Genomic DNA, 13,260 nt, shown 5'->3' on the forward strand with positions numbered 1-13,260 from the left:
GTGCATCTTCAAGCCCAGGCAAGCACCACTGAATTTTCATGTGCTTAATTTATGTTTATAATTCATCTCGTGCTCGGCGGTGAAGGAAAACATCGTGAGGAAACTTGCATGTGTCTAATTTCAACGAAATTCTGCCACATGTGTATTCCACCATTGGAGCAGCGTGGTGGAATATGCTCCAAACCTTCTCCTCAAGGGAGAGGAGGCCTTTAGCCCAGCAGTGGGAAATTTACATGCTGCTAATGCTAAAAATACGTCAAAATTCCTGGATATATCGTTTATGATGTTACATATAGCCGATTCCAATCGAAGTAGGAAAAAAGATAAACAAACCTTTGATTTAGGTATTTTTCGATTTGCTAATAACTCAGCTATATTGTGCACTACTAAGAGTTTATGATTAATATATCTTTATTTATAATACAACACTATTACACTTAACTACTTATATCCACTTTTATTTAACTTGCAAAATTCCGTTATCGACGTTAAAACGCCATTTTTTCGCAAATCCATAGTGAATATCATAGATTAATCAAGCTCTCGACCAATGATATCGCGTCAATTTGCTGTCAAATATTGTTTATTTGGCATTTCTCCTCTTATGTTTGGAATAGAGTATACACAAAATTATTAAAATAACATTAAATAGTTACGTACCACTGAAGTAAGTGTTACTCCACACTAAAATCAGAACTCATGATGTAATAATTATAAAACTAAAATGATTATATACCTAAATGTTATATTAATTTGTGTGATATACTGTGATGCGTAATTTCGTACCAGTTTAAAAAGTTGCTCAACAGACGTGGAGTCTGCGAAGAACAATGTGGCTACGAAACTAGCGATTTTATTATAGCGATAGTTTTAAGAAAATGTTTAACTCTTTGTTTAATTATTTAATTGTTTTATTTCTTTTCAATGTATATTGGTTTGTGAACTTCTATTATTGTTCATGTTTTTGATTTTATTTTAATGAATTATATAAAGGCGAGAGATCACTGAATGCCGCCATTATGTGTGCGCTAACCATTGACACGCCGGTCCGCTAGATTTTGACAGTGACGAGTAGTTGTCAAATCTAGTTCCGACGTAATTCAACAGATGGCGCTACGCATGCGCCGTCATATATATTAACGTAGGATTGTAGTGTTTTGTTGTTATAAATATATAATGTTATCGTCTATAGTGGTATTACGTATATATTATTTATATATTTATTGATTATATATGTATGTTTGCCTGTGTATATGTATCTATTTATTTTTGTATGAATATTTGTATGCACAAATATACTCGTATGTATGTATATTGAATATTCCATTTAAAAAATGTACACCTATGCCGTTAATAGACCATTTCCTCTGCCCCAAGGTTGCCTGGAAGAGATCGCTCTTCAGCGATAAGGCCGCCTTTTGTGCCATGCTTTATTTTGTTAAATTTATTTCCTGTGTGTTTTACTTATCTTGGTGTACAATAAAGAATATATTATTATTATTATTATTACGTAATAAGAACTTGTTTACTACTTTTACCCAATAAGCCGGCCTACGTCTATGAAACAATAAAACCAAAATTTAAAAAAAAACTGGGGGTCAAATCTACTTATAACGGTCCCTGTTACATTCCGATCCAATTTCAATCGAACCGCAACTGATCATTGTGTTAGTAGAAAACGAAAATGCGAGCAAAGCCGCGGGCGACAACTCATATATTATTTTACAATATAAATTATGAATTATATGTATTGTATAAGTTACTTACACAGTGATTTTGTCCTCGCTTCCCCTATTGATAGAGTTTGCCTGTAAGAGATCTATGTCAGTGATAAGGCCTAAAGCCTTCGCAGACTTTATATATAAAGTATATATTGTACTTATGCTGCAAATAGTAGATACATAATACGTGCAATAAAATAATATTCATGAATATTATTATTAATAATTTATTATCGACTCAATCGCGCCATTCGTCTAGTTTTGTGCCCATCAAATAATTTAATTATGTAAAACTACCAACCCAAATTGTAATGTAAACGTAAATTTTATGTAACAAAAAATATTAATGGTTTATATTATTGTGATATTTGTATTCATGTTACTATTAGTTTTATTTCAGCCATATTTTAATTTATTATTTTTTATTCTGTTTAAATTCTGAAGAACCGTTTATATTTTATGGCAGTGTTCGCTTTTAAAGCCTCCGGGTCTACACTTTTCTACGATTATATTAAACTTTAAAAATTAAGAACACATAAACTTAATACATATCGAACTAATACACAAATATAACTCATACCATGTCATATCAGTTCTTACAATCACTTAAAAATATTCATAACACAAGATTTTTGTTTTTTAAAAAACAAGGACGGGTATTTGTGACACCATTATATACAATTTCAATGTCTATGGGCGATAATTAGCACTTACCGATAATAATTCCTTCCTTACATTTCTAATGCACCACCAATCTTGAGGATTGAAATCCTTGTGCATGTTACATTAACTCATCCTACAAACTTGAACACAACAACACTTGAGTACTATTTGGCAGTAGTATATGTGAAGTCATAACTCGCACAGACGGTCTTGCACGAAACCAACCAATGCTTACAATTAAATCTTTACACGGTTAGTAAAACATCAATAATTTTTTTTATTTTATTGATTCGCCAATTTAATTATGTAGCTTATATAATTATAGCGCTTTTTAAACATCGCTTATTTCCTAGCCACACTCATGAGTCATGAAATAGAAAGTGGTCCCTGACAACATCGCAGACTCGGACCGAATTCAGATTAAATGCTCGTACATATTAGTTTTGTTGATTTGTATGTCTGTTACAGGAAAATAATAAACAAGCTTTTTTAGCATTAGCAGCCCGTAAATGTCCCACTGCTGGGATAAAGGCCTCCTCTCCTTTGAGGAGAAGGTTTGGAGCATATTCCACCACGGTGCTCCAATGCGGGTTGGCGGAATACACATGTGGCAGAATTTCGTTGAAATTAGACACATGCAGGTTTCCTCACGATGTTTTCCTTCACCGCCGAGCACGAGATGAATTATAAACACAAATTAAGCACATGAAATTTCAGTGGTGCCTGCCTGGGTTTGAACCCGAAATCATCGGTTAAGATGCACGCGTTCTAACCACTGGGCCATCTCGACTCTTAAACAAGCTTATCATATCAAAAAAATCAAATTATACTTTATTCAAGTAGGCTTTTACAAGCACTTTTGAATCGTCATATATATAAAACCGGTAATGTAGATTCTACCGAGAAGAACTAGCAAGAAAATCAGTAGTTCTTTACTAGTTGTCGCGCGCGATTACACTCGCGTTTTAGTTTAAGGTCGGAGCAACGGACAGACCAACAGAGTTACTGACTTAGATGGGATTTTTCAGTGTGATTGACTAGAAATTTCTTAAAAACCTAAATAATATTCTTATGAAAGCAACATAATCGTTTTCGCTTTGCCATTTATAAGTTAGGATTTTTGGAATTCTTTGTAATTTTCTGTACCTCTCATAATGTGAGTGCAATTTCAAGATGATCAGTTGAGTAGTTAAGAGAAGGAAGCGTAATAAATAAGACATATACACAAGATAAGCGAAATAAAATCAGATCCATTTTCGGATTTATACTATTAAGGATTAAATGTGACTATGATAAAGACAGGACGTTCTTATATAGTTCATTGTAGATTCTATGTTAAAGTTAAAACACACTTAATGAATATAATTACGGTTAAAGATTAAGAAAGTTTAGTGTTGCTATATTGAAAAAAGGATAGTTTTTCCGTGCCGTACTGTATATATTATTTTAATTTTCGGCAACGCACCTGCAACCCCTGGTGTTGCAGATGTCCATGGGCGGTGGTAATCACTTTCCATCAGGTGAGCCTCCTGCTCGTTTGCCCCCCTATAACATTTAAAAAAAATATTGTACCTAAACCTTACGAACAAACATACCCATACATTGACCTCATATCTATAGTCCCTGTCAATATCGCCATCACCTTGCACGAATGATCCAAGGCAGTAAAAGTCGGAGCTGGCTGGTAAGGGTACCGCCAGGCTTATGGCCATCGAACCGGTGAGACTATAATTCGAAAATAAACACTAATAAACTCAAAAAATTCTAAATTCTATGAATATAACATCAGTAAATAAGTACTACATTTTTATACACCCATATAATAAAGTTAAAGCGCATTGCAAGTTTAACGACGGTCCTTTGTATGTGTAATTACACTGGCTCGCTTACCCATTACACCGGAACAAAACACCACAAATTATATTTGTTTGTCGGTTATGTTGGATTTTAATTATGTCTTGCTTCACGCACTACGCTAATATTTAATGATGAACTGTCACGATAGTCTAGTGGGTACTTGTACGGCTGCAGATCGTGATGTAACGAGTTCGTGAAACAGCTCAGCTTGAAAAAAGCCAAGGTTGGATTAACCATATCGGGGCTCCTATTAGGATAAAAGGTTTGGCAGTAAATAGATACGCTTACTTGGTAAGTAGGGCTTTGTACAAGTCTGTCTGAATATATGGTCCACATATTCCACAGCGAAACAGAAATACTTTGTATTGTTATGTTTCCGTTTAAAAGGTCAGTGAGTCTGTGTAACTGGCACAGAACTTCTTAGTTCCCAAGATTGTTTTCGCATTGGCTTTGTAAGGAATGGTTAATATTTCTATCGGTTCCAGTGGTTTTAGGTAACAGTGGCCACTTAAAGAGGCATTTGCCCGTCTGCCTATTTAATAAAAAAAACGCTTTTGTTTTGGTAGGACGTTTAACTGAATTGACAATAGTCCAATCCTATACTAAGGAAGAATTTCAAGCGATGTTATGATGAATATCTGCTCAAGGTTTCAAATGGCAGAACGTAAACTAGAAAACTTTCTAAACCAGAGTTGCCGCTCGTTCCCGGGGCTTAGATTAGCAGATTTTTTACTATCATTCTATCTGCTTGAGTGTCTTGTAGATGTGTTAAACGAATTTAGACGAGAACCCTAAAGACGAGGAGGTCATAGGCGTTTGTTGCGAAAATCTATTGGAAGTAAGAACAAATTGTATGCATTGACGTCTAACGGCCTAATACTCTTTTATGCCGTCGTGCGTGAGTGGGAGGAGGGCTCTCCGCTACTCTCTACTCTCCTGTGGATACTGCATATGACATCTACATAATATTATGATTGGTTCTTTTAGACTACGCGATAGATTCTAACGCGATTTTTGTGAGTAAACAGAGCGGTTCCAGTGGAAAATTTATATTTAAAATACATGCGTAGTAGCGAAAAGCCAAGAATTCCAACTTTACTACCAGGACATCAAGGTTTATTCTTTTTGTTTGTTCTCCAATCTATAAGTTATATGAGGCCGGGACCGTCAGCTAATATAATATATTTCGCTGCATGCTTAAAAAAGCGTCATACCGTTTGCTGTCACGTTATTTGAGTCAGGCTTACCCCCAAGACAGTTGAAGTTTTACAACAAAAAAAAAAAACGGACCAAATCGCGACCTTTACTTAAGTACCAAAAATAATATACGACGTTTCGACAATTGGTAAAAATATTTGCAAACGCATATAATATAATAATAATTTATTTATTAACACACCCAAGAAAACTAATCTACACAATTTTTATGCTTATTAACTAAATCTGGGGCTTTCACATTATCATCACTGGTAGTGGACCTCTGTACCCGAAACAAATGTAAATTGTCATGTCAGAGTCAGCGATTCCTCGACAATTCATTGCACATTAGACTTTAATGGGGAAGGGTTGTAAAAAAAAATTACATATAAAAAAATATGGACTAAAAATTACAATAAGTTTTGTACATAAGGTTAGGTAAGCTTAAACGTGTAAAAGCTTAGCAAGTACTAACCTTAGACCTCAGTGAAAGTACTGATTTCCAAATGCCAACCACTGAGGTTAACGACCTTATCTTATATATAATACCTAGAAATACTTATCTAAGCAGCTCTGAATTCGTACCGTATATTATAGCACTATACTGAATTCGCGCTCAGATCATTACTGTTGTCATTTATAGGAATTTTGACGACCTCCGTGGTCGAGTAGTGTGTACACCGGTTTTTATGGGTACGCCACTCTGAGGTCCCGGGTTCGATTCCCGGCCGAGTCGATGTAGAAAAAGTTCATTAGTTTTCTATGTTGTCTTGGGTCTGGGTGTTTGTGGTACCGTCGTTACTTCTGATTTCCATAACACAAGTGCTTTAGCTACTTACTTTGGGATCAGACTATGTGATGTTTGTCCAAAAAAATAATAGGAATATTACGTTAAAGTAAAAAGTGTTAAACTTGTCTATGTCTAAATGCCATTGTCTTTGATTAGTCACATATAATACTAGTTTCTATCTACAACTTCGCCCGGGTTTTAGAGGAATTTGCAGATGTTAGGGATAAAAAGGAATCAATTCCTATAATTTATCTCTGAGCCAAATTTCATTCGGATCCGCTCAGTTGTTCTCGCGTGATTGAGTACCAAAGTTTATAATATTAGAAATAAATATTAGTAACAAATAAGATATGACTGTACACTACGGGAACTCGAAAACAATTCAACAATAAGTAACTGGAAGTTTCAAAAATGATAAAGGTAAACAGTTATGTATTCAAAACTGTTATATACCCTAAACTATTGTTGCGTTCTTTTTTATTAAGGATAGGTAAACAGACTGGCAAATGGGCCACCTGATGGTAAGTCCCGTCTGGGTAGGTACCACCCACTCATCAGATATTCTACCGCCAAATAACAGTACTCTGTATTGTTGTGTTCCGGTTGGAAAGGTGAGTGAGCCAGTGCACACAGGCACAAGGCACAAGGGACATAACATCTTAGTTCCCAAGGTTGGTGGCGCATAGGTGATGTAAGGAATGGTTAATATATCTTACAGCGCCTTTGTCTATGGGCGGTGGTGACCACTTACCATCAGGTGGCCCATATGCTCGTCCGCCAACCAATGCCATAAAAAAAGACACCACATAAAAACCATTCCTTCCATCGTCTGTCGCCCCACTAACCTTGAGAATTCAGGTAATACGTCCCTTGTGCGTGTTACATTTGCATTTTGTATTTTTCATAAGAACCACTCTTAACTAATTCGAAAATGGAATGTCTAAGACATTTGACATTGAGTGTACTTTACACCATAATTAAAATGGCAAATTGGAAAAAGTAAATATTTAAATAATCGTTTTCAGGAACTGTCTTTGTGTTGCGTATTCGAAACCACGCAAATATTAATTATAAATTAAAACAATTAATATGTTACATTACTTCGTTTTGAAATCCTGTTAGAAATTACATATGTAATAATTATACAATAGTGTTATATTACAATATATATATATATATATATATATATATATATATATATATATATTACTAGTACATAACATAACATTAACAATATTAGTTTATAATATAAATATCCCGTTTTAAATACTGTTAGTAATAAAAATAACCATGTTAATTTAAAATGTAATATTAGTTTATGTCGCACAGCGCCATCTAGTATCGAGTTACAACAAAGTGCATTGCGTAAATTATCCTTAAATTATTAAACAAATTCCAACCATTATACTGATCGGCCAAATGTTGCCAACATCCATTAATCTCAAATAAATTATTTTTTATAAACATTGAATTAAATCTTTTGGTATTTTATGAGTTAGTGTAAGGTTAAGTATGAAGTTTCGTCAAATGCGCAACCAGAACCCGCATCGAAGCGTGGTGGCCTAATCTTAAAATATTTTCCTCAATTCCGTTAGTCACAGCAGATATTGCTTTGTTATTAAAACTCTTTGCGATATCGTTGATTATTTTTTAAGTTTAAAAAAGTATTAGTTTATTTTTGTTTGGTTTTTATTCTTGTATTATGGTGTGTTCGTGTAGGCCGACTGGCAAATGGGCCAGTAGAGGGTAAGTGGTCACTACCACCCATAGACATTAATGCTGTAAGATAAAATAACCATTCCTTATATCAGACCAATGCGCCTCCCATCTTAGGAGCTAAGATATCCCTTGTACCTGTAGTTATACTGACTCACTCACCCTTCAAACCGGAACACAACAATACGAAGTATTGTTGTTACCTGTACCACCAACCTTGAGAATGAAAGTTCATTCGAATCTAAAAGAAAACTTCAGAATTCCGACTCGTAATTTTAGTATAAGAGCCGAGATGGCCCAGTGGTTAGAACGCGTGCATCTTAACCGATGATTTCGGGTTCAAACCCAGGCAGGCACCACTGAAATTTCATGTGCTTAATTTGTAATTATAATTCATCTCGTGCTCGGCGGTGAAGGAAAACATCGTGAGAAAACCTGCATGTGTCTAATTTCAACGAAATTCTGCCACATGTGTATTCCGCCAACCCGCATTGGAGCAGCGCGGTGGAATATGCTCCAAACCTTCTCCTCAAAGGGAGAGGAGGCCTTTATCCCAGCAGTGGGACATTTACGGGCTGCTAATGCTAAATGCTAATGCTAAAAAATTTTAGTATTGTACCATATATCTCGAAATTTGCTACATAATATATCCACATAATCGTGTTAAATAATTAAAATTTAATCCGCGATAAATTATTGAAACTTAAATTTATTGAATCAAATCAGATCAAATAAAAATATACTTTATTCAAGAAGGCTTTTACAAGCACTTTTGAATCGTCATTTAACAAACTATATTAAGTGTTAATATTAACTACCACCGGTTCGGAATATAGATTCTACCGAGAAAACCGACAAGAAACTCAGTAGTTACTCTTTTTCAACATCTAAAAATACGGTCATGTTAGTTAAATACAATTATATATGTATGTTATGTCTTCTGTCTGGAAGTCAACATTAAATCCACTATTTATAATTTAGTTCACATAAAAAATAATTTAGGACTTTAAGACAGGGTCAAGCTGTATTCTAACAATAGAGTCAAACTTAACTTTACGACTGTACGATAACTTTTCTTAAATGTTATCCATCCTAACATAATACGTTGTATGAAATTACATTGAATTATAGTTAATTGTGTAAATAACGTTGTTTCTCAATGTCGACACAAAATACACAATTATTATAATTATACAAGGAGGCAGTTAGCTTGTCCTATTTGAGGATGTATATTTACACAACATATATACAGGGTTATTGGTAATTCGACGTATTCCCGTTAGGAGGTGGTAGGGGTGATTATTTGCGATAATTGTAACCCCCCTATGCATAATGCAAATGTGAACCATTTTTGAGTTATCACGTTTTTTAGATTTTTTCAAAATAAGACAAAATGCAACTACAAAAATTTATTAAAAAAAAATTATCAATTAAAATCTATTTCTTTCTTCTGATTTATAAAAAACGAATAAACACTGCTTATTTGTCAATATTAAAACAATAATGATCGGTCCAAATTTAAAAATGCGAGACATAAAAAGATATTATTTAATTATTTTTTTTTAACAAAAATGCCTTAAAAACAAAAATAAACTTTATGAAACTTGTCCCGCAGATTATTTTAAAAACATAACCGTTTTATCAGCTCTCAAAAAATGTATAACAACTAGGAACTTATTTCAAAACAACCGAAATAAAATGACCACAAAGGACGCTCTGGTGGAAAATTGTATTCGAATAAAACTTAAATTTGCCTATTACAGGCAAGCACCACTGAATTTCCATTCATCTCCTGCTCGGCAGTGGAGGAAAACATTACGAGGAATCCTGGATATGTTGGATACACAGTCCGCATTGGAGCAGCGTGGTGGTATGAACTCAAATCTTCTGCTCCTCTCTCAATCTCGCCTCGAAGGGAGATGAGGCCTTAGCCCAGCAATGTGACACTTACTTTATATATAACAGCCTGCCTTATGTATATTATATATATATATATATATATAACAGAGTAGCAGTATGTATAATCTACACAGTTAGTATAAACGGTTCCAAAAAAACCAAAATCTTTTAAAAAAATCTAAATTTTTCTATTTTTATAACAGTTGCCAAGCATTAACAATAATATTTAAGAAAAAAAAATAACCTACTACGTCTTATAACGGTATAAACTCGATTCAAATAGCATTGTAATAACTTTAACTATCCTAATATTCAAATATATTTAAAAGCTAAGTTCCTATTTCTTTTATTAAGACTATTTAAATGGACACAAAGAACAGACATTAGAGTCAAGGCTGTAATTCATAATTCTTACCATGAAGGTTTATTTCAGATGACCGTCTATTTTTTATACGGTAATAAGAGCCATAATAAAGGAAGCCAGTACCAACCTTCAAAATTTAATAATTGACTCTTGTATAAGAAGAGTTTTAGCAACACGTACAGACTATATAATCATTATTATAATAAATGAGGATTTGACTTTTATAAATAACATATTATTATAAAAAAATATATTTAAGGAATATGAATAGTCCCAGAACACATTCAGAACACAATCGTTACGATATATTTAATCAAAAACGGTGCACTTTGTCACGACGAAATGATTTTGCTGTGATCAGTGATGAAGCCTTAACCATATACGACATTTTGTTTGGTTAAGACCTTTTTTAATTATATTTGTTTTCGTATTTTATTATTTATGTATTTAATTTTAGTTACTGCATGTATAATCACATCAACATTTTGATATTGGAACTGAGACGTCTTCGTTCTGTGGACCGAACAGTCGCGGTAAAGCCAACAAACTCGGGTCGATACTCACATCACAGTAACAGCCTGCTAATTTTTCACTATTTAATTTTTTTTCTTTTGAGGAGAAGATTTGGAGCATATTCCACCACGGTGCACACATGTGGTAAAGTTTCACTGAAATTAGACACATAGGTTTCCTCACAATATTCCTTCACGAGATGAATTATAAACACAAATTAAGCACATGAAAATTCAGTGGCGCTTGCCTGGGTTTTAACCCGCAATCATCGGTTAAGGTGCACGCTTGCTAATCACTGGGCTATCTCGGCTCCGGATACCCAAATCCTAGACATTATTACTTATCTATTTTGATGTCAGTGTGGATTTTTGCTCATATTGATTAGTCCATTTATAATATTACAATTATTTTAGCTAATAAATTAATAATGAATGAAGAACTGAGTACAAATTTAAAAAAGCAATACACTAGATTTTTTCTCGCTTACTCCATAATATATACACACAAACACTTACACAAAAACATCTATATATCGACAATAGTTGCTAAAACCATATCCTCTTCGTTTAAGCTTCCCGCCATAGGTTTTCACAGATTGTTTTCACAGCACAAGATGAATTATAAACATAAATTAACCATATGAATTCAGTGATAACGACGACCTCCGTGGTCGAGTACACCGTACACGTGTGTACACCGGTTTTCATGGGTACACCACTCGGAGGTCCCGGGTTCGATTCCCGGCCGAGTCGATGTAGAAAAAGTTCATTAGTTTTCTATGTTTTCTTGGGTCTGGGTGTTTGTGGTACCGTCGTTACTTCTGATTTCCATAACACAAGTGCTTTAGCTACTTACATTGGGATCAGAGTAATGTATGTGATGTTGTCCACTATTTATTTATTATTTAGTGATGCTTATCCGGGTCTGAACTCGGAAACATCCATTGAATCCAAGAAAATCTTTGCAACCCCTCCTTTACTCGAGAACTATTGTTTTCGCTATATCTACCTAGTGTGACGAGGTTCCATTGTATTTTCATAACGCTCGGATCATAGCTAATGTTCATTGCTCTGGTCTGTAAGAGATTGCTTAAATCCATAAGGCTGCCTTGAACACTATCCTCTCGTCATCAGTCTGCAATAGACCTTTTCTTTATTTCTCAAGTCTTTAATCTAATATCACATTTTTTTTTGTTATAGGCTATTTGATTGGTTTTTAAAATCCATTATATAATATTTAGTAGAGGTTAAGGAACCCAGTTAAAGTTGTTTTAGTACATATTTGTTGAAAAATTCCATATTCAAATAGCGCGCGAAAACGCTACTTTGACCATATGACCAATGGGGTCGGTGACGTCACTTACCTGCAATGGGGTCGGTGACGACACTCGGTGCCACAGATTACAATACAGGCAGTATTGTAATCTGTGGCACATATAATCCTCATTCAAACGAGGTTAACAAGCAAGTGACGTCATTAAAAGCCCGACCAATCAGGAGCATTTGTGTCGCGTGACACAAACGTTTAAAAAAATGCATTTTTATTTATGGATTTTCGAATAAATAAATTATTATTTTCAACTTTCGTTGATAAATAACCATTTTTAAACTCATAATATATACTGATTACAATAATTGACACTTTATTTTTAGCATTGTCAAATAGCCTAATGATTTGGTTGCTGTGTTTGCCTGTAATTTACAAGCCGAAGATAAAAATGCATACTGTTAAATACGCAATCCTCTCTTCAGCTAAATGTTAGAAAATCAAACGAGAACTATTATTTTCCTAGTAAATATATAGTTTATTAATTAGTATTATTAATACAAAGTATGGAGAATTGTAAAATATTTGAAATAGTTGTTAAAATACGCATACAAAATGATAAAATATCGTTAATTTTTTGTTTTTGTGTCTTGGATTTGAATTCGACTAGGTAAGTCCGAGACTTTGTTTAACAAAGACACGATTAAATACACAAGCTTGTGTAGAGAAATATTGCGCAGCCATAATAAGGTGTCTACGGCGCTTACTTGCTGATTTGCAACAAATCACTGATATGTAGAAGAAACAAAATAAGTGAGCGCACCAGAATTATCAAGTTTTAAGCCATTCACCGTCAACAATAACCTTGATGCTCCGATCGCCCGAAAAGCTGGTGATCCAGTTGCATAATTTCAATTTTTAATTTCCCGGGAAGCCCATAGGAAGAGAGCACCGAAAGAAGCCCCTTGTGTCATACATAATTTAAGGCCTTCGCTATGATCAAACTGGATACTGAGATTGAAATAGCAAAAAAAAAATACTGAAATAGGTAGCCTACAAGTTTTAAAAGGCATAATCATCCTCTACATTAAAGTACCGTGTGCGATTCTAAAGGGAAATCAAACTCTTGTTTATTTACCCAGAATGACTTTTATTTTCAGACATTCCCAAACGAGTCATATTGCTGATGAGCCGGGTTAAGGGAGCATCAACACAATTTCGAGGGAAGTGAGTAAAGAACTTGATCTGAATGCTGAGATTATAAGAGATTTATG

The sequence above is a fragment of the Vanessa atalanta genome, chromosome 29 (genome assembly GCF_905147765.1).
Source record: "Vanessa atalanta chromosome 29, ilVanAtal1.2, whole genome shotgun sequence".
In the NCBI taxonomy this organism is placed as follows: domain Eukaryota; kingdom Metazoa; phylum Arthropoda; class Insecta; order Lepidoptera; family Nymphalidae; genus Vanessa; species Vanessa atalanta.